Here is a 22822-nt window from a genome sequence, read left to right as displayed (position 1 = left end):
GCCTTGACATGCCTAGCACACATGCTGGTAGGAGGAGGAAGATAGGTGAGTGAGTGGGGAGGTTGGTCTTATTCGGGGTGGTAGGAGGGGGAAGTGAAAGTGGGATTCATCGTGCATTTGAAGTTTCTCTGTGCCAACATTTCAGGCATCTCTATTCTGAACACTTACATTATGCTCAGAATACTTCTGTACCCAGCTAAGCAAGACAGAAAAGTGGATGCTTAGCAAAAGAATATTGTGAATACTGTTCTTTTAAAGATCTCTTTGCTAAAAACTGGTTGCTTTTCAATGTTAGGGAACCTCCCCCAACCCAACCTTTTGGAAAATATTATTTGTCACACCTTCTTCTTTATTCTTCTGCATTCATGGTATCGAACAGAAGGATGCAATGAGAATCCTTATTTGGTTTCAGGGAAATTTATCATCCTGACATAGGAAAACTAGATGACTGTCCTCACAGTATTAAACCCAAATATAGTATTGTCCTCAATACAAGAGACTCTGATTGAATGTGCTCTGGGAAGTTGTTGAAGGAGTGGAATGGGGGTGGTTGCGTCCTGTCGAGTATGAGACTAACAGAGGAGTCAACAGACCTGCTTTTGGAGTCAATTTCAGCTGAAACGTGTGTGTCCTCTACCATCAGGTCTCGTTGCTCCTCCAGGGTCATTAGATCTTACAGTGTTTTCTTGTCTTCTTTTCAATTTCAAGAATCGGGCATGTTCCAAAATATTGAGTGGAAACAAACAAACAAACAAAAAACATGGTGGCCATAAAAGCATTTGGCTCTGTGGCAGCATCTGAACTGAATTGCTCTTTGGAGAGAGGGAGGAGCCTTTGATGTCCCCAATATGGTTCTCATAGGCTGAGACTTCCAAGAACCACAACCCAGCCTAAGGGGCACTTACTCGATGTTCTTAAATATTTGGAAAGAGATGCTATTTAATTGTTTTCGCTTTCCTTGCTATTAACACACTGCCAGTAGATTCCTCCTAAAAGTTGAAAATGCTTTAGCAATAGTTATTTTACATTTAACCAGATGTGTGCTGTGTATGTCTATTGTGTGTACTCTGTCCAAGCCGGTGGAGTCATCCAACGTATTACATTGGTACTTAGCTTTGGGATTTTGTCTGCTACTCTCGGCGATTCACATTCTTAACCATGTAACTCATGTGTGCTCATATATAACCGAGTTCCCTACAGAGACTGCCCCCTGCTGCAGCCTCATCAGAGAGTCAGTGACTCTCTGGAACAGAGTCCACTTCCTGTCACAATTCCTGTAGTTTAGAAGGCACACCAAACTCCTCAGGTGTCACTGTGACAGGAGGCAGTCTTCAAGTTTTATTAAGACCAATATGTGCTATAAGTTTAATGTATATAATTTGCCTATTTTGGTTAGGCACATTAGTTATGATCATATTATTTGTAAATATAATGTTTCTTGGGGGTTTGTCATTAGGTTTCTTGTTTGCTAAAGAAATAAGTTGAATTGGAAAATGATGATATAAAATTTTAGTTACGGTCTAAAAACATGTAAGTAGCTTTTAGCCCATTACTGCCAAGACATACACAGGAGGTTGTGTCTTCCTCAGTTAATACTCAGGTTGCACAGACTCCCAGAGAAATGTCGTTTAGTCTAGGGATGTCTATTAGGACTGCCTTAAAGGCAAGCTGGATTTTTAACACTTGGAAGACATTTTTAAAATATTCTATGTTTGTATATAAAATTTTGTCAGTGTTGTTAAGCAGAGAATAGGTAAACACAAATATCTAAGAAATGGCATTTAACAAAGATAACCTGCCAGAGAGATTTTTCTTATTGTTGCCAAGATCTGGAGCTCCACGTGGCTGTGGAAGAATCACATAGCTAAGCTAGTGTCTAAGAGTCAGAATTTGATCAGTATACCTCTAATAGAAAGGCAGGATAATGATGTATTTCATTCTGCTTAAATGGTTGTGTTAATAGTACCTATTTTTTTTCCAAAACCTGTCTTTAAACCTTTATAGTATACTATTCAGAATTCAGTATTCTAGTGCTCATTCTGAAATTTTTAATTTTATTTCATAAGATGCATGTTTTAAAATGTATATCTCCTTGCATGCACATTGGCTATAAGTACTTCCTATGTTATAGTCATTTAATGAGACAGTCATAATTAGACACAAATGACATTGCTAAATAACAGAATTATGATTGACCCAATAAGAAATTATTCTTTCTTATTTGTATACAAAAGATTTTTATACTTATGTGATTCATTTAAAAAGATACATGTTTTAAAAGTTAAGAAAGGGTTGATTCATTGTATCATGTGATTGTGTATCTTTGTTATCTTATAAACGCATATGCACATTCATAATCATATACCTATATTCAAGATTAAAATATAACCAAATATTAGCTAGGCTTACTTTCTTTGAATTCAATGAAACATTTTTTTAAATTGATCATAAGTAAAGTATTGTTGACATTTTATCACACTTATAACAGAAATTTTACACAAATACTAATGAACAGTACCTGTAAAAGGTAAGATTTGTTTAGCTGGTAAGATTAGTAATTATTCTTTATCAAATATGCATGTTAGATGATAAATCTAAATTCTATTATGCACAACATAAAAGTATTAATTGCTATATGTATAAAGTAGTTTAAAATTAAATGGAAAGAAAATAAATTTCTATTATCTTAAAATTGAGAATGTATTTAGTGAATTCACTCTATATTGTAAGAATGAGTATATGCACAAATGACCCAGTTTATTCTAGTTTCTCATCTATTTAGTTATACTTGAAATACTTTGATGCTTTACTTACATATCAGCATCAGCAACTACAATTTTTCAGATGCCTTTAAAGATACTGAGGCAAGTCACATCCTTGTCAAGTTCCATTTTTTCTCTGAACCTTTTCATAATAACCTGAATGAAGAGTGAATTTCCCCTTCTCCGTTGATAGCATTTTAAAAATCTATAGCTTTCATTTATCACTTATGATATACAGCAAGATGTATTCACTGTCAATGTATTGGCATATGGACAGCCATGCAATCATTCATTCACTCACTCATCACCTGTTCATTGCTCTTCCATTCAGATTGAGGCAGTTTGACATTATTTGGGAAGGAGATAAATAAATATAAAATGCAGTACCTGTCCTCTAACCACTTATACCAATGGTTCTCAACCTTCCTAATTCCGCGACCCTTTAATACAGTTCCTCATGTTGTGGTGACCCCCAACCATAAAATTATTTTCGTTGCTACTTCATAACTGTAATCTTGCTACATTATGAATCATAATGTAAATATCTGATATGCAGGATGTATTTTCATTGTTACAAATTGAACATAATTAAAGCATAGTGATTAATCACAAAAACAATATGTAATTATATATGTGTTTTCCGATGGTCTTAGGCAACCCCTGTGAAAGGGTCGTTCGACCCCCCAAAGGGGTCGCGACCCACAGGTTGGTGACCCACAGGTTGAGAACCGCTGACTTATACGTAGTTTCATACATAAAAAAAACCACTTCAAAGAATCTGCAGTGCTCTGGGACATCGGAGGAAAGGGCCTCTTTCACACCCTAAATGGTTTGCTGTTGACATGAAGCACAGCCAGGGAGTAACTTCATATACTACAAACCGACTGTAACAAACAAAACCAAAATACTGTGTAAGATATGCTTTAATAATATCTATTATCTATGATCAATCAACTTGGCAATCCCCAAACTATATCAAATTCTGTCTTCTATATGGGAGTCTTTTCTAGAGCTTCCAATATATATAAGTGAATTGTACTGGTTTCATTTTCATCTTTTTATTTTTCCTGCTTATCCTCCAGTACACTAAATTTCTAGAGGTAAGAGCCAGAGGGAGAAAGAGAAGTGATTCACATAATGGATAATTAACCCTTGAACAATGGAAAGTTAACTCTCTACAGACATGCCGAAAACCAAAGTGTTTTGTTGTTGAATTTGTTCTCCTTTGGGTGTTAACACATAGAGGACATCTCCATTAGCACTGACTTGGCACCAAACAGCCTGTGCATCATCAAGCTATGAATGCTATGCTCACCTTCCAGTTCATTCTGGCAGGATTTATAGTATGACATCCTCTTGGGTAGTCACGTACAATCCACTGTGAGGGGTAAAATTGTATGAGTGCCCAATCCACTTTTGAAAAGGATCTGTTTTATGAAAAGGACCTAATAAGGAAAGACACACATTGTAATAAAAAGTATTAGCACCTTGAACCTCCTGTTAATTGCCTTCCTAGTCAAGAGGAATCAAAACAGTGTAGTAAATGTTAGAGGTTCATACTGAACCTAGTGCAAAGGATCGTTTTTACCTTTTAATAGTGGATTGAAAAGAGCAGCAAACATTAGGCTACCCATGTAGCTTTAATTTGGGCTCCTAACCTTCCTGGGACTCAGCTACTTCATTTGTCTAATGAAGATAATAGTACCCATTCTACTTATTTTCCAGCATTGTTATGAGGATCGGATTACAAAGACTGTCTCTTCATTGCATTCATTAAACATGGATTTAACATTAATTCATTCATTCACTAATTTATTTATTAATTTGAGAACATTTTTGAACCCATACTGTGTGTCAGGTATAATTCTAGAAGCTAAAGACTGATTCATTTAATAACAAATATTTATTGAGGAACACATACTATGCACCCAACACTTTTCCAAGATCTGGGATACTACAGTAAACAAAACAAAGAAGTCTCCAATCTCATAATGCTTACTTATTTTTTAGGCAGGGAAAAAGATGGCAAACAAGTACATATGTAAAATATTATATAGCATTTAACACAGTGACCTGTATGTGGCAAGTTTGAGTGTAACAGGGTAGTGTGTGTGGCAGGATCAGAGTGAGATGGTAGACATGAGGTAGGCAGGGTCATGGGGCCTAAGCACTTGGCCTTGATATGCTGTTGTGAAGGTTTTGGCTTTTCCATTGACAATACAAAATGAATACTACCGGGCCTCTAACTACTCACTCGGGAAGAGACAGCTAGGGAAATAAGTCTGTATAATGCTCTATGCTAAGTATTATAATTGAAGGATGTTTAAGGAACCTCCAAAGCACAAAATAGTGAGTGTTTAGCTGAATGTACTTCTGAGTGGAGGGTCAGGGAAAACTTGAGAGAAGAGCTAATAAACCCATGCTGGGCCTTGAAGGATTTCCCTGGATAGTCAAAAAGAGGAAGAGCATTCAGTAAGCGGACCAGCAGAGGTGAAGCACTTAAATAGGAAATGGCATGGCCAAGTTGGGGACCAGTATCACTGATGTTTAGTAGAGGAGTTGGGAGAAATGATGCTGTAGATGTAGGCAGGCAACAATCATGTTGGCCCATGATTTCCATGCAAAGAAGTTTTAGCTTCATCTTGTGGCATTTGGGGAGCCATTGAAAGATTTTAAGTAGAGAAGGTTAATTATCAAATTGTGTGATAGAAGATCACCCTGGCGGAAAGGTGGAGGGTAGATTGGAGGGCTGGGAGAATTGAGACAGGAAAATGAATTAGAAGGCAACTGAAATTGTTCAGACAGGAAACAATGAAGCCCTGAACTAGGACAATAACTGTGGGAACAGAAAGGAGGAGACACATTCAAGAGATAAGAAGCAGAATGGACACAATTTAATAACCTTTGGGCTGGGCATCAAGAGAAGAATGAATTTTGGATTGTTCCCAGCATTCTGCCTTATACAGCTAAACCAGAAAAATTATGAGGAGGAGAAGGAGGTTTGTAGGCTCAGGAAAGATGATAAATTTGCTTTTGAATGTGTTGATTTTGAGATGTTGGGGGGAAATTCAGACTGACATCTGGTAGGCTGTTGTATTTGGTCAGGAAAGCTGGAGATAAGTTTGGCAGTCATCTGAATTAACAGCATCATGGTAATAGTTAAAATTGTGTTGTGTACTTTTCTCAAGGAAAATATGTGGACAAAAAGCAAAAGGGTATATCACATGATGATGCAGAGAGGAAGAGGAGCCTTAGAGAAGATTATTATGAGCAACTAATACATCCCAGTACTTCTGCTAGGTGGAGGTGGACCAAGACGACTGGCACTCAGATGCTGCCCTGGCATTTTGTACAAACATAAGAGATTATTGTTACTGTCACCACCAACTGTGGGACAGTACTGATAGAGGAAATGCTCAAACATAGCCAGAAAGTCTTACAGAATATTTTATTAGCATCAAGGGATATTATTATAATGGCAGAATCCTAGAAAGTTTGCTGCATGCATATTGCTGTACAGTTCTTTTCTGATTCCTCTAATACTTGAGTGTGTGTGTTCCAGTGTTAGCATGGGTTCAAGCTATTGGCAAAACAAGCCAGGTGTAAATTATGGTAGAATTGAAATCGATAGCGCTTTGAAGCACTGGAGTGCCCAGTTCACATCAGGGCGTGCGTCTGTGTTCACTGAAACATGGCTATCAAGTGCACCCCAAGTCATTAGATGTGTTATCCAGTGAATAACAGCATAATTATATTTTAGCAGAGCAGCCTTATGATAAATTCCCCTTTAGTGAAACTCCATATACAGAGCAATTTCTCCCGTCCATGTACATTGCATGGCAAAGAAAGGATATCCTGCTGTGTATCAGAAGGCTGTAATTTCATTTAGGGGTTCTATTGACATCGTAAACGGCAAGAGCAGAGCTCAAGTGGCTATTTAAGTCATAGGAACTTCAAGCTAAAATTACTGCCTGGTCCTAATCGCCACCTCCAGGGGACTCCTGCCTATACATACATGCTTTATGTTTCTATCTTTGTGTCTATAAATACTCAGTCACTTCAGAGGCTGAGGTGATAAGCTGTTCTAAAATATGACAGGTATCTGTCACCTTTGCAGCTGGTACAGGCTTACGGATAAAAGCAGTTTTATTATTTACTGAAGGTCAAATGCTAAAAGGGGCCAGCCTCTCCTGACAAGTTCAGGGTATAGGAGTTCCTGTTTCTCTCCTTGAAGAATTCTGTACTCAGTTTAAGGTCAGGGTCTTCCAACATGTTGAGGCTAGAAGAGTGGGGAGTTTAGACTTACCTGTACAGCAGGCCTTCCAGCCTATGAGTCCTTGCCCAACTCTTTCCCCTCTTTGCCTTGACCCAGCTCACTTGTGAAAACAACAGTACAGGGTAGTCATAGCATCCAGTAAGGTCCAGGTTATACAGGGCCCCACACAAGTCACTTCCTAGAAGTCTGAAGGGGACATTCTGTCTTGAGATATAGTCAAGCTGAAAATCGGAAGCCATAATAATTGACCTGAATCTTTATACTCTTAGGAAAATAAATTTATATAAAATTGCAAATTCTTAAATAGTAGTTATTAGGTGATACTTTGGAATTGACTCCAGGAGACCAACAAGGAAAGACTCAAGGCTAAGTACATTTCCCCTTGGTTTTAAATGAAAATTTCATGTTCATGCCGCTATGTTAACAATCAACTTTGTTAATAAAATTGGACACTAGAGTCCAAACTTTTTCAGTCGCTATGGTGCTGATGTTTTATTTGGTCACTCTTTCCTGGGCTTGGGAGTCATCTGTGTTCAGAAAATCACAGTAGTAATAGAACTTATGGTTTCTCATATGGTAAATGTTTTATAATCATCGTATTAACCCTTATTCACTCTGTAGAGAAATGGAAAATGGAGAGATAGAGAGCAGAACCCACATTTAGTGGCTGGCTGAGACTAAAGTTTACTTTCCATATTACCCTGTCTGTTGTTCTACTGCTTCATAACAATATTTCTTTATTGCTTAAATAGTATAATTAAAATGTAGAGTATAATTAAAAAGAGCCAAATCTCTCATCTGTTACCATGATGCTTTTATTATCTGCTGAACAACATAACATGACATTGTCACATATCTGAGAAGGGCTACTGCTCCAGTAAGAGTAGCCTGAAATAATTTCTATCCCTGGGGACGTAAAAAGGAAGATATTATTTAGATATAGGTAAACTTCTACAACTCTCTCATTGTTCTCCTGGATTTAGGCAGTGTAGCAGAGTGATTAAGTATGCAGACTGCCTGGGTTCTACAACTTACAAGCTGTATGACCTTGGGAATGCTTTAATTTTTACTGCCTCAGTTTCTTAATCTATAAAATGGGGGTGGTGCCTTCATCATAAAATTACTGTGGGGAATAAATAATCTAATAAAGGTAAAGTATTTAAACTAAAACCTGGGATATAGTGAGCTACAATAAACATTAACTCTTGTTATAATCATCATTATTATCCTCATGGTCAGTTTTTTTGTTTGTTTTTCAATATATTTTATTGATTTCAGAGATAAAGCAAGAGAGAGATAGAAACATCAATGATGAGAGAGAATTATTGATTGGCTGCCTCCTGCACGCCCCCTACTGGGGAATGAGCCCCCACCTGGGCATGTGCCCTTGACCAGAATCAAACCCAGGACCTTTTGGTCTGCAGGCTGAAGCTCTATCCACTGAGCCAAACTGGCTAAGGCTTGTGCTCAGTTTTTACTATGCTGTAGGGTCATGGTTAATACCTGTTAGGACACAACCTACACACATGCAGATATGCATTTACACACACACACACGCACACACACATACATACACACACCCTCCCGCATTCACCTAGGAATGCTTGCTGCCCCAGCTGTGGGCATAAGCTTCACCAACATGTTGATCTGAATGTCTTTGTAGGCAGAGAACACATGAGGAATCCATGTTTTGGCTGAGGTGGTCTTTGTACTGAGTTCTGCCTTAACACTGGTTTCAAGTACTTGATGCAGAATTACTCAGTTGCTGGACCATTGTTCTTAATGTTCTTAATGCTGACGTCATTGTCCTCCTAGGCCATTCTATTCACTATCCCTAGTTACTATTCCCAGTCTTTCAATCCAAACTCTCCTAGTTATTTTTGTCTTCTTTGACAAAATTTGAAACTCTGAGTACTAATATCCTCCTACCTGCTTCATCTTTTCCTTCATGAAACCATGACACCATCCTTACAGCTGTGTTATTTATGTCTCTGCTGATGCCTTTTCCCATTTGAAATTTGTGAACTTTAATCTTAACAAGTGATTCATTACCCATTTGCATTTTAATCTGTTGCCCTTGGTTATAACCTTGATTTTGATCTCCATATCACCTTATACAAACTTTTCTACACTTATTATATTTTGGAAAAAATGTGCTTATATAAATAATAAGTAAGTGAAAGCTGATATCAAACCCTATCTGCAAAAAACAGCATTCAGCAACCTGGGCATACTATATGTCATATTACTTATTATGCCTCCCACAATGTCATTAAATTAGCTGCTTGATGAATATGAGCTCATATATCCTGAACTTAGTCTCTGTTGCCCTATACCTGCTCTAACTGAAGGCTGATGCTAACAACAGTCAAAGCTCAATTATTATAAAATTTAATTGGGCACTGTTGGCTTATATAGAGTGTGTCTAATAGTAAATATCACACATAAAAGGTAGAGGAACTAACAGCAAAATGCAGCACTGTTTTTGCAGCCAGTAAAGACCACTGATCATTACATGTTGATGTATTTATTGTGTTTCCATTATTGTCTCTATTTTTTTACTATTATAAAAAAAGGAAAAATATTTTTTGAAAAGAGGAAAATATACAATTTAAATTTAGAAACAGGTATGAGCTAATCTTAATTAGTATCTATCATAATAGTTAACAGAGACACAATACCTGCTTACAGGGAGCTTCTGGTTTATATAATCTTATTGTGGAGATTTCTATTTAAATACTAAGACTAGTTAGATAGAAATTATTATTCTATTATTATGCACCAAAATGAGCAGTAAAGAAAGGCGGTGAGTGCTGCAGGAATTCTCATCAGGATGACCTCTAGTGGTACATGGATGGATTGAGAATAGAGGAAGGACTTTAGCTGTAGATGTAAAAGCTGAGTGTTGGAGGATGAAGAAAAAAATGGTCTTTTGGAGAGAAAGGGACATGGAATATGGTGGTGTCAGAAACCAGGGAAGGAGGGAGAAGGTATAAAAATTTCAACCTAGAAGAAGGCAAGGTGGTGGGGATGCAAGTAATGAAATTAGAGATGAGATACATGTGAAGATTAGGATATGAATTGGGAAAGGTCAGGTGGAATCCAGAATTTTTTTTTTCAGTGATGAGAACAATGGCTGTCATAGAATTAGAACTCAATAAGGGTTTGCTAAATAATGGAAACATTTTAGAGATGCAAACAAAACTAATAAAAACTGTGTTTTAGGAGTAGCCTGGCTATAGTGCTCAGGGTGGATTTAGGGGATTGAGACTAGTCTGATGCCAGCTGGGCGGCAATTACAGTCCTGCAGATGTGGAGCACTCAAAACTAAAATACAATGATAACTGTGGAAATTTAAAAAAAAAGGATATTTAAAACACGCATATGAATAGCACTCTCCATTTCTCTTCCCTACCAACCATAACCCCAGTCCCTCCTAATCATAACTTGAACTGGAAAATATCTCCTAAATGTGGGATCCTCTTTGTCTTTTGATTGATTTTAGCAAAGCCTATTACTGCTTAGAGGGTAGGGGCAGGTTGGGAAGTGGGCACTAAGGCTCACTCAAGCCTCCAAACAGTGAGGGCTTTATTATAGTATATTCCTGAACAACATAATAATTTGCTCTCAAAGTTTCAAGCTTGAGAGTAAACTCAGGGGACACACAGCCTCCTCTGCATTCCCATTTATGAGTTCCTGATATTCAGGCCTCTGGGAACTTCATATGACATGGAGTACTGATCAGCTCAGGGGGATTTGGGACTCATTCTGGGTTCTTAACTTTTAAGTTCTTTTTTTTAATTGACTTTTTATTTTAGAATACTTTAGAAAATAAATATTTATAGAAAATCTGCAAAGATAACACAGTTTCCATATACCCCTCACCCAGATCCTCCTGTTGATAACATCTTACATTACTATGCTACATCTGTCATAGCTAAGGACTCAACATTGGTAAGCACTTTTATATTAAGTAGACTTCACACTTCATTCAGATTTTACTAGTTCCCTCCCCACCAGTGTCTTTTTCTGTCCTAGGATCCCATCCACGAATACATTACATTTAGTTGCCCGTCTCTCTAGGCTTCTCTGGTCTGTGTCAGTTTCACAGATGTTCCTTGTTTTTCACAACCTTGAAAAATTGAGGCGTACTGATCAGGTATCTTGTAGAATATCCCTCAATGTGGGTTTGTCTGATGTTTTTTCTCATAGCCTGGGCTTATGTTTTATTGTTGTTTGTTTGTTTTTAAAAAATCTTTAATGTTGAAAGTATTACATATGTCCCCCTTTCCCCCCATTGACCCCTCCCCGACCCCCGCACCCCCAGGCCTTCACCATTTTATTGTCTGTGTCCATGGGTTATGCATATATACATACAAGTTCATTGGTTGATCTCTTCCCACCAATCCACCCCGCCCTGCCTTCCCTCTGAGGTTTGTCCATCTGTTCGATGCTTCTTTGTCTCTGGATCTATTTTTATTCATCAGTTTATGTTGTTCATTAGATTCCACATATGAGTGAGATCATGTGATTGGACTTATGGGTTTTGGGAGGAAGACCACAGAGGTGAAGTGCTATTCTCACTATATTATATCAAAACTACCATTAAAATTTTAAAGCTCAATATTTCATTCTCCCTTTGGTTGTATTCTTAATTCTCACTGACTCCTGAAATAGCAATAGAACCCTTCTCCTACATTTTCTCCATTCCTTCCTAGTTCAGCAGATCCGCACCAAAAGGAAACTGCCAGAGAGACTCTATGCTCACAGATATTTCAATGCATCTCAAGCCCTTTCTCTACCCCTGAGACAGTCTCAGAAATCCCAAGAGTATTGTGGGACTTGGTCATGAGAAACAATGCTCATCACCTTGTCTTTTGCCCTGTGCCTAGTTCACCTATTCTTATCATGCTTCTAGTTGGTCTTTCTTTGGACAGTTCTGACATTTCTTGAAAGGTAAAAAAGTGCCAGTATATCATGTCTATATTCAGCTTCCTGTTGACTAAGCACTATGTGTACACATCTTAAGGCAAGTGCCCCATTTTATATTGTGGTTACTTGAATGGATGCCTTTTATTGCCTACTCAGAGCTCCTTCTAGATTGGGACCATGCCCTACTTTTCTCTTTATCTCTGGATTCAGTATCAGATATGCCCCACAGTAGACCACCATACATATTTTTGGACTTTCCTGATTTGATGAGTTTTGAAAAGGAACAACCCTCCTTGAGTATTCCATCCCAAGATCTGAGCCTTTAATGTGGAAAATACCTTCTAAGTGCCTCCCCAGCTAGTCAATCCCGGGTACATACTAGCCTAATTTTCCCCAGCAGTTGGCATAGGGAATGTGAAATTGATGGCTCTGCTTGTCAAATCTGTATGTCTGCACAGTGTAGAGTAGCACCATTTAGAGGAAGGGTGTTTGGAAAATTAAACAAGGACTGTCTGAATAGGAGACCTGTCGGCCTGCAATGGAATGACAGGTTTCTGCCCACAAACTGGGGTTAAGACCTGCATATTGATGCTTCTTTTCACTCATTTGTGAGTAATGGGTCTCACCCCATTAGTGGTGAATGTGTTACACACTGGAAGCTGTTAGACATTCTCTGCAGGTCTGTATGAGGGAGCTGTAGATACACATAAATATGCACTTGCAGACAGATCTCTGTATTTATCTGCCTGTCAGTGCAAGCAGACAGGGCATAGCTCTTTGATGGACAAGAACTACAGGTCGAAGCCATGCTGGTACTGCTGCTGCTGCTGTGATTGCTGAGGCTTTATCGTCTGAGTCCCAAAGGAGGCGAGGGGCAGCTTGTTAGTGGTCGTTCCAGCCTAACCTGGAAGGCTAGCTCTGGTCACTGACATAGTTAAAGAGAGTTTGCAAATGTGGACTGCAAATGCTATGGCCAGTGAGATGGACACTTAAAACCATGGTTACCTACCATCTGTAATCTTTCAGATATGTCTCGAGAGTCCATACCTCTCTGCTATCTCTAGGCACCATCCCTAGTGCTGTTCTGAGGCTGTCTGACTCTCCTGGATTCTGCCTGCCAGGCATGCTTCCTGCTGCAGGATGGACTCCTCAGTGTCTCTCAGCCTCTACTCCACCTAAGAGACACATTCTCTCCCAGCAGGAAAAAATTATTGTTCCTCAATCTTCTAAGGGAAATAGCCTACGAAATTAGGTGCTTATTTTTGCAGCAGTTAAACAACTATATATATATCATTGACCTTGGACTTTATCATCTCAATATGCAGTATGCCTTGTGAGGAAAAAGATCTTCCCCCCCCCAAGTTAAAACATACTAGTGATGGCAAACTTAATTTGTGATTACTTTGTAGGGGGGTGGGCAAAAGTAGGTTAGTAATAATAATACATAATTAATGAATAAATAACTGTACTCACAACTGTAAACCTACTTTTGCCCACCCCTGTATATAACTGAGGAAAACAAGCAGAGCAAACTTGTGTTTTTAATCTAGCCCCATTTAACAGTTTAATTTGATAGTGGGAATTAATTGTACAATGCTTAATATAACTATAGTACAACCATAATTAACAGACATTCTTTACAGTTATGGCCCCTCCCGCTCATGCTTAGAAGAGGGCATGGACCATTTTTTCCCCCTAACTTAATTTCTCTCAAGACCGTAGAATTATTGCAAAAATGTTACAGTAGTATTTTTGTTTTCTGGTTGGTTTGTGTAGTATCCATTGAATAAAACGTGACTACAAGACACTAGATGGTGGTCTAGAAGGAACTCCTACCATTTGCAGCAGCATGGATGGATCTGGAGAGCATTATGCTAAGTGAAATAAGTCAGTTGGAGAAAGATAAATATCACATGATCTCACTCATTTGTGGAATATAATGAACAACATAAACTGATGAACAAAAACAGATCCAGAGACAGAGAAGCATAGATCAGACCGTCAAACCTTAGCGGGAAGGCAGGGGAGGGTGGGGGTAAGGGGGAGAGACCAACCAAAGGACGTGTATGCAAGCATATAGGCCTAACCAATGGACACAGACACCAGGGAGGGTGAGGGCATGAGTGGGCGGGTGAGGGGGAAAAGGGGATAAGGACACATATGTAATACCTTAATCAATAAAGAAAATAAAAATAAAAATAAGACACTAGGTAAACTCATTTTAGACAGTGTTTCCTGATTGTGCCTTTCTAAAAGGTGAGTGACAGCGTGGCAAGTTTTGTCTCAGACAGAATTTAGAAGGAAAGTGACTGACTTATCAAAGAAAGGTGGGCTGATGTGAAATGGCTTATTTTTATGTGTCAAAAGGTTTAAGGGAGAGGGGGGACTGGGCTCAAATACAGAGGTTTTTTGTTTTTTTTTCCCCCCTACTGATTTTTGTGTGGAATGCGTTCTTCTTCTTATTAATATCTCTGGGATGCAACAAAGGCAGACTGGTTTTTCTAAAGATCACCACCATCAGGATATAAATTAGTAATTTGATCCACCAGATTGACAGACAAAATAAATGTTTAAAAAAAGAAACCCTGTATTCAGTTAATGTTTCAGTTAATATTGACTAAGCACAGGCTTTAAAAAAAATAAATTAGGCATTGATACTTGTAAAGTATAAATAGATGCTTCAGTGGGAGAGAGCTAGGTGAGAACCCCATTTGACTTTTTGCTATTGCTAAAAGCTTTAAAATTCAATAAATGTATCTAAAATTATTTTAAAGAAAACACTAGGTCATGTTTTGATATACGAGTATGTGCCTGCTTAAAAGGCACAGCAGTAAAAAAAAAATAGAAAGAAAAAGGCACAACAGAGACATTGAAATGGGACAATTCATTAAGAATGAACAATTTTTTAGATGCTGTGGCAAGGGTTTCTGTGTTACCTAATCCTATGAATCAACATGTGAAGAATGCATATTTCTGAACCCCACATAGTCCTAGAGAATCAGAAACTTCCATGGGGCAACCTTGGCATTTGTATCTGAAACAAGATATAAATGCCATATATTATGATCAGGGAAGCTTGGGAAACTGCTCTACAAGATTTTTTAGAGCACGTTGAAGAGGGAGAATGATGTATTATTTCATATAAAGGGCAATATATATCTACACACACATACATCACATACACACACACACATGCTTCTCCTATGCCAGTGGTTCTCAACCTTCCTAATGCCTCGACCCTTTAATACAGTTCCTCATGTTGTGGTGACCCCCAACCATAAAATTATTTTTGTTGCTACTTCATAACTGTAATTTTGCTACTGTTATGAATCGTAATGTAAATATCTGATATGCAGGATGTATTTTCATTGTTACAAATTGACCATAATTAAAGCATAGTGATTAATCACAAAAACAATATGTAATTATATATGTGTTTTCTGATGGTCTTAGGCGACCCCTGTGAAAGGGTCGTTTGACCCCCAAAGGGGTCGCGACCCACAGGTTGAGAACCGCTGTCCTATGCTCTTCCCTGTAATTCAGAGGCATTTAAAATGAGTAGGAGTTTTTCTCTAGACCAATGTTGTTGTTTTTAAGCATCTTATAACTCTCCTTGTCCCTCCATATCAGTGACCTTCAGATTTTGTATCCCCCTCTTTCTCACTCCTCGCACCTACCTAATAAATGGTCATCACGTGAAAGTCCCTAGATTAGGAATTTGGAGCTTGAGTTCTAGTTCTGGCTGGAACTTCGAGCTAATGACCTTAGACCTTCTTATCACTTTAGTTTTACATCAGAAACCCCAGGGAGGTTACACAGAATGTCATTTTGTGAGCCGTTCCAGTTCCACATGGTTACAAAGATTAACTATCTTCTCCAGACTTATTTGGGGATCATAACCATATAAGATTTTTGTGCTTGATTGGAATGTAAGTTCAGGTTTAGACATGTCCGTAAGTATTATTTATAGACTTATACTTATCTCCAAAACCAAGTTGAGTTACAATTTAATCTAAGATAAACTGCGGAAAATATATTTTCTGCTACTTTTAAAAGCATCTTCCAAGGAAATTATTGACCAGGGATTTCATATTGACAGCCGCCACATGATCGATACTGATTCATAAAAAGAGTAGGGGAATAAATGAATGAATGGACTACCTGGTAGCTGCTCTAGGTGCTAACACCTTCAGGTCCATGGAGGCAAGGAGAATTACACTCTTCCAATAAAGTATGGGGACTGGCAGTGAAAATAATTTTTTTTAAATACATTTAAATGGGCTATGGCTTGGGGTTGCTACAAAGCTATATGGAAAGTACTTGACTGGGCACAAGAATAAAAAGAAAGTGCCGCTGCCATTTCAAATGGAGGATAAAGAGATGCAGTTGTAGAGGTTCATGTTTCCTAAAGCCCCTTGTCAGCTCAGCATGGCCTCCGTGTGAATCCACATGCAACAGTGGCCTGTGCACCCTTTCACACTTCAGGGAGGCCTGGGTTTCCTTTTCCTTCTCCATTTTAGCAATGGGCAGCCTGCAACCTTTTGATTAAGCTAACTTTGTACTTTACATGACTGAACTCAGTGATGCCAAACATCCTTGAGGAAGTTGACATTTGTGTACTTTGAAACAAAAAAAAAGAAAAGTGAATCCCAACTGCTTCCTCCTGCCCTTTTGATTAAGGGAAGGGTAAGTCAGCAGGAGAGGTGCTGCTTTTAACAAGCAGGGGTATGCAGAACTGATTGGTATCTTTCTTTGAAAAAATGTAGGAAAGATTGATGTTAAACAACACTAATCAGAGTTGATTACAGGGACTGAATGAATTCATTGATGGGAAAGAGCCATGGTTCCAGAGGCAACAAAACAGATTAGGTAACAGTCAGGGAAACAGTGTTTGGAATAGTTCTGCTCATCTCTGCAACCAGGAAGAAGTGTCCCAGGCCTTTCACCACTTCTTGGTACAGACCTGACTGTCTGCTCAGTGCTCTGCAGCCAGAGCTCTTCTCCTTCAGCTTTGCCTGGCTGACCCTTTCTCTTCATTGAGGCCTCAGCTTCCCTTGATCACCTTATCTAAACTAGTACTTCCTTCACCACCTGGGAGGTCCCTACCCACTTCTGAAATCTCATTTCCTGCTGTTCCAATGTCACCCACAGTTCTGTCTGAACCACCTGCAGTTTCCTCAATGGACTAGACTATGCCTTGCTCTGTGATATTTTTTTGTGTGTGTTACCTCTATCTGATGTCCCTTTCTATCCTATTTAGTCTTTGCCTGACCTACTCCTCCCAGCCTTCAAGTTTCAGCTCAAGCATCATCTCCTCTAAACTTTTATATAAATTTCTTATTAAAACCCATACCTCTGTTTTCTAATGATACTAAAATACCCAGAATGTATTGGGTGTTTAATTAAGAAAGAATCTATATCAATTAATCAACACTCCTTTTCTACCTCCATGTTCTAAAATAATTGCCTCAAACAAATAACAGAACCCAGAGGAAGAAATTCTTACACAGAATGGTTAACTCATTGGTTATCTGTTTACCAAAAAAATAATGGGACAAAGGAAATGGCAAGTCATATTTAGGAGCTTCTGTGACTGCTCTTTTCTGTGACTTCTAGGTTGTTCCAGTGAGTACCTGACTATACATATGAGGAAAGCTTGGAGGAACAGTTTCTTGGACTGATGCTATAATTTCTGACCAGTGTATGAATGTGTTGCTTATCTTACAAAAATTAGGCTGCTGCCTTCTAATTTATTATTAAATAAAATAAGGCTTCTACTTTAGGAACCCTCAAGTACTCAACATACATCATCAGCTTAATGCTGTCTTCTTCTGCCTAGTGCTGATAATCATATGCATACTGAATACATCACCTGAGCACTTTAAAATCCTGATACATATTACCTAATAAGTGACTATATTATACTTATTATTTTTAATAATCTCATATATTTACACTCTTAGAGAAGTATGTTTTCTTCTTCTTATATAGCAATAAGTAGATAACCCGATCTTCTCCAACCAACACATGGAAAGTAGAACATACGGGAAATAACCTTAGGCTTTTAAATTAGATTTGTCCCAATTAGTTCATAGTTGAAACATTCTAATGCCATTTTAGATTTTACTAGTAACACCATTGGGCTTAGAAAGGGGCAGTTATTTAATAACATCATAAGAATGCTGCCATGCTAGGGAGGGAGGAACCTGAGGCATTTTATGGTCCAAGGTAACAGAGTCTCAGGGATGCCAAATATTGGCCACATTTACCCAAATGTTGGCTGTTAGTGGCTAAAAGATAGGGAACTTGGGAAGCATTTTATTATTGCCATGACACTTTCATTTTCACTCTTATATGAGATCATTATTGAGTTAGTCAATTTTGCATTTTGCAATGCAGTTCTCAATCTTGCATTCTCCATGCATATCTTGGGGATCTTTCCATATCAGTACATAGAGAACTACCGCAATCATTTATCCAATTCCACACTATTTCATTATGTACATGTATCATAGTTCATCCTACCTGTCCCTATTTATAAACAATTGTGATTTCCAACAACATTCCCCAGTGAACCACCTTGTATATAAATCATTTCAAAGATGTGCAGGCTTTCTGGAGGATAAATCCTAAGAAGTAAATTTTGGTCAAATGGTTTTATGCATCTTAAATTTTGCCAAATAGATCTCAACAGGAGTTCTATTACTGAACAGTCCTATTATCAATATACAGAAGTGCCTCTTTACCCCCAGCCTGAACAAAATAGTGGTTTTGTAGACTTTGGATTTCTGCCAAATGCATAGGTATAAAAGGGTATCTCCCTGTATTTTAAATAGGTATCTTTTGATATGTATGATTTTGGTGTTTATTTTTTCTATAAGGTGTTTGTTTATCTACTTTTCTATCGGTTTCTTGCTCTTTTCCATTGTTTCTTGCGATTTATACATTAAGGAGATAATCCATTTATCTCCATGTGTTGCCAATGTTTTTTCCAGTTTTTCATTTTAAAATTATTTTCCTTACGTTATATATATATATTTTTGCCATACAGAAGTTTTTTTAAAAAAATATAATTCAATTTACCTATCTTTTTATATGATGGCTTCTGAATATTGAGTCATAGGTAGAAAGTTTTTCCCATGCCAAGATTATGAAAGAATTTCCAAGTTTTTTCTTTTAGCACTTTAATAATTTAGATTTTTATATTGAAAAATATGATCCATTGAATGAGGTTTTTAACCCAGAAGATATTTTCAGGATAAAGGAGGATCTGACAAAAGGGAAGCTTGATGAGCAGTGGCTGACCTACCATCATTTGCATGGTATACTAAATCTCATTCCTCTCTGTCAGTAGGATGCAATACAATTATGATGAAAAAAGAGAATATGGATTTCAAAGTGAAAATTAAGAAATACCCATGTTTAGCTTTGAAGGGGTTTACCTTTCTGCTTTCTTTATTGCTGTTTGTTAGTTTGTTTTTGTTCATTTCTTTGTTTCTGTGAGAAAGCTGTGGGCTAGCAGAGTTCATAAGCTAATTGCAGTATTTATTGGTTTAAATTCTAGTAGCCTGTGCAGTTCAGCTCTAAAATATCATTAACAGTGCATAGAAACTAGCCCTTGGAGTCAGAAACCCCAAATTCATCTGCTGTACCCCCAGAACATCTTTATACAATGGAAGGAATGAGACCACTATTTCTATAAGTAAGAAAGCAATAGAAACATGTTTAAAAGTGCTTTGAGTTCCATAGAAAATTAGTTCATGAAGTTACTAGCTAAAGATATTTTTGAATTATATGCTACATGAATTTTTGGAGGGAGCTTTTATGTAGAAAGCTTGCCCCCCCCCCACTCTAGTTCATATTTGCTTACCCTCTTCAATAGTTTGTTTTCATTGTCAAAAGTGGTCTTTCAACAAGTATTTATTCTAGATGCTGAGGTTACAACAGTGAACAAAACAGACACCTACATAAAAAACTCTTCAAAGAGCTAATATTTGGAGGGGAAGGACAGAAAATAAATAAATACACATAAAATATTAAGCATGTCAGAAGTCAGTAAGTGAATTAGGAGCAGTAAAGGGGCAGATAGGAAGTGCTGAGAAAGGAGTGTTTCTATGATGACTAGAATCCAAGAGTCCTACACATTTAGCAGTGAACTTTTAAGGATATATAAGGATATTTCAGAGTTCCAAATACATTGAGATGAGTTTTGATATCCTAGGGAGAACCTGAGCTAGACATATTCATGAAAACAGCCATTCATGAACATACTGGTTCTATTCAAGGTCAAATGACAGCAAATGTCAAACTTTTCTATAGATATCTCAAATTTGCTCAGGATACTCGCCTCTCTCATATGAGCCAGACTCACCATCAGCCCTTGGCAACTATAGGATTTGTTATTGAGAATGAAGGATGCTGAGGCACAATGGCAATGTGATTAAGAGCTGGTGAGAGTCTTGTTTATGTCATGTAACATGATTAACCTCAATAGATGAAGCATGATAATTTTTGCTAGAGTAATACTCATTTGCCATGAGTACCCTTTTTCTATCCCTAATGTAGCACCTTCCCTGTGGACGCCAAAGCCTCATAGTTGTGACATATTATCGTCCTCTACTGAAATTATGATGTGAGTGGGTTGTTTAACAAACTTTCTTCAGACCTAGATTATTGACAGAGATGTTCTTTGATTGGCACTGAAGTTCCCCTATTATCTAGCCCTAATCTACCTCAAAATCATCAGTTTTACTTCTTGCTACTCCCTTTCACAAACCAAAAGATTTCTTTTCCCAGTGCATAATAACCTTTCCTCTCTATACTTATATCCCTTCTATTCTTCAATATTTAGTTTGAAGGATTCTTTATCTGGAATCTCCTTCCTTAGCCATTTCTTGAGGTCATTACTCATATTTTAACTAGCTAGCTATTTATTATTTATCTATTTATTGATCAACCTGTTTATCAATCATCTATCTATTTACCCATCCTCCTAATGTACTTGATCATTATTGTATAATGAATAAGTGTTAAAATGGATGATAGCAGACAGATGTGGGGATATGGGCAAGCAATAAAATAAAGGTGGTCTTAAGTAGATCCTGTGGTTTCCTTGTGGCAAAATATTAAATAAAATATAAGAACAGCTTTTATGAATTAGTCCAGAATCAGAGAGGCTGTCTGGTGACCTCCCAGAGAGCTGTCATGTGTGAAATAATCTGGAATGTGGTATCCTTTAGCATTTATGAAGAATATTTCTAGCTGATGTATCCAAGCTGCCTGTAAGAGTATAGACCATGCTGACCTCTCTCACTTGATATCTGTTGGCATGCTGAGATTGAATCTTGTTTCCTACCTGAGCTCTAAAGATAAGAAAGTTGATACACTTAATAAGGCTTTTGTACCCCTGATTAGTTGGCTCCGATGTTTTCAAACAACACTGCTTTTCCCAAGGTCTGGATAACATGTGGTTTATTTTTAAAATTCCATTTTTTTTGAATATTTTCCACAAGTAAAGGATGTTCTGAGGGAAAAATATATTTAAAGCATTAATTTAAGAATAAGTCCCCGGTACAACAAGAAAATCCAAGGACCAAGTTTCAGCTGGTTGTTCGGAAGAAGTGCATGCTGGAAGCATATAGCTTGGCCTCAGTCAGTAACACAACACACTCATATCTGATTAGACAAGGGGGAGAAAATAGCACTTCAAGCACAGAGTCAGGCTTAGTTATGAGTTGGAGGTGAAGTCAGTACTATTTAAAGTTTCATTTTATTTATAGGACTCACCTGTAAGTGTAGGGTTTCCAAGAAAGTAGAAGACATGGTTCCTGACCCAGAAGCCTTTCAATAGAATGAATATGATGAAGGTAACACAAGTATTGTTGATACATATATAACAGAAACTTATAACCAAACAGAGTACAAAGGACACTAATGAGTTTACCTAATTGGAAATCACAAATTAAAGGAATTTTTCTAACGATTCTATATCAGTGTGGGGTAGGGCCATCAGGTGAAGTACTGTTGTTGCATACAAATTTTATTGAATGAAAGTAAAAGAAGGAAATCATCTCTGGAAACTGCTGGAGTAGATTCAGGAATTACCAGACCAAGGAGGCTGAGGAGAGGGAGATAAGAGGACCTAGAAAGTGCTGCCAACACAGAGACTGCTTCCAGTATAATTCTCACAGACCCAACCTGCACCTGAACCCCTGCCGTACAAGTCTTCATTTCAATTTGTTAGGAATCTTTTTCCTATGATTTCATAATGTAATTGCTCTGTGATTTGATAATAGAAGTTAAGCCTATACATTTTCATAATCACCTTCCCTAGAACACATCCATTATGCAAAGAAGGGAAACTTGTATAGCAATAATGATAATGTTTTATTTTAGGTATACTAAGTGCTTTCACTTATATTATCTCATTTGGTCCTCACAATAAACCTGAGGTAGGTGCTATCCATTTTAGAGGTGAGGAAGGAACATGAGGTCCTAGAGAAATTTTATAACATTTTATTTGGAGTTCTCTCTCTCCCTCTCTCTCTCTCTCTCTCTCTCTCTCTCTCTCTCTCTCTCTCACACACACACACACACACACACACACACACACACACACAATCATAGAAAGATAGGATAGCTCTGGGCATGGTTTTCCCTCTGAATAAGGAGTCATGTAAACCTAACCTGGAAGATGATCTTAAGGAAGGTTTGTAATCAGCTTGATGCAGATTTGAGTCTTCACTTGCCTCTTACAGATTTCTGACATTTGGAAAGTTTTTCAACATTTCTAAGTCTGGGTTTTCTCATCTATAAAACAGGAATAATAATAACAAGAACAGCTACAGAAAAT

General features: G+C 37.7%; 1 protein-coding gene across 2 annotated transcripts in view; it reads left to right on the top strand.

The window, feature by feature from the left end:
• Positions 1 to 22822, top strand: part of ZBTB20 (zinc finger and BTB domain containing 20) — a 294745-nt gene that overhangs the window by 1084 nt on the left and 270839 nt on the right. The window lies entirely within an intron of this gene.

Source organism: Myotis lucifugus, unplaced genomic scaffold (assembly GCF_000147115.1).
Source record: "Myotis lucifugus unplaced genomic scaffold, Myoluc2.0 scaffold_188, whole genome shotgun sequence".
Classification (NCBI taxonomy): domain Eukaryota; kingdom Metazoa; phylum Chordata; class Mammalia; order Chiroptera; family Vespertilionidae; genus Myotis; species Myotis lucifugus.
The sequence above is the reverse complement of the archived record's forward strand: the minus strand, read 5'-3'. Positions and strand labels throughout refer to the sequence as shown.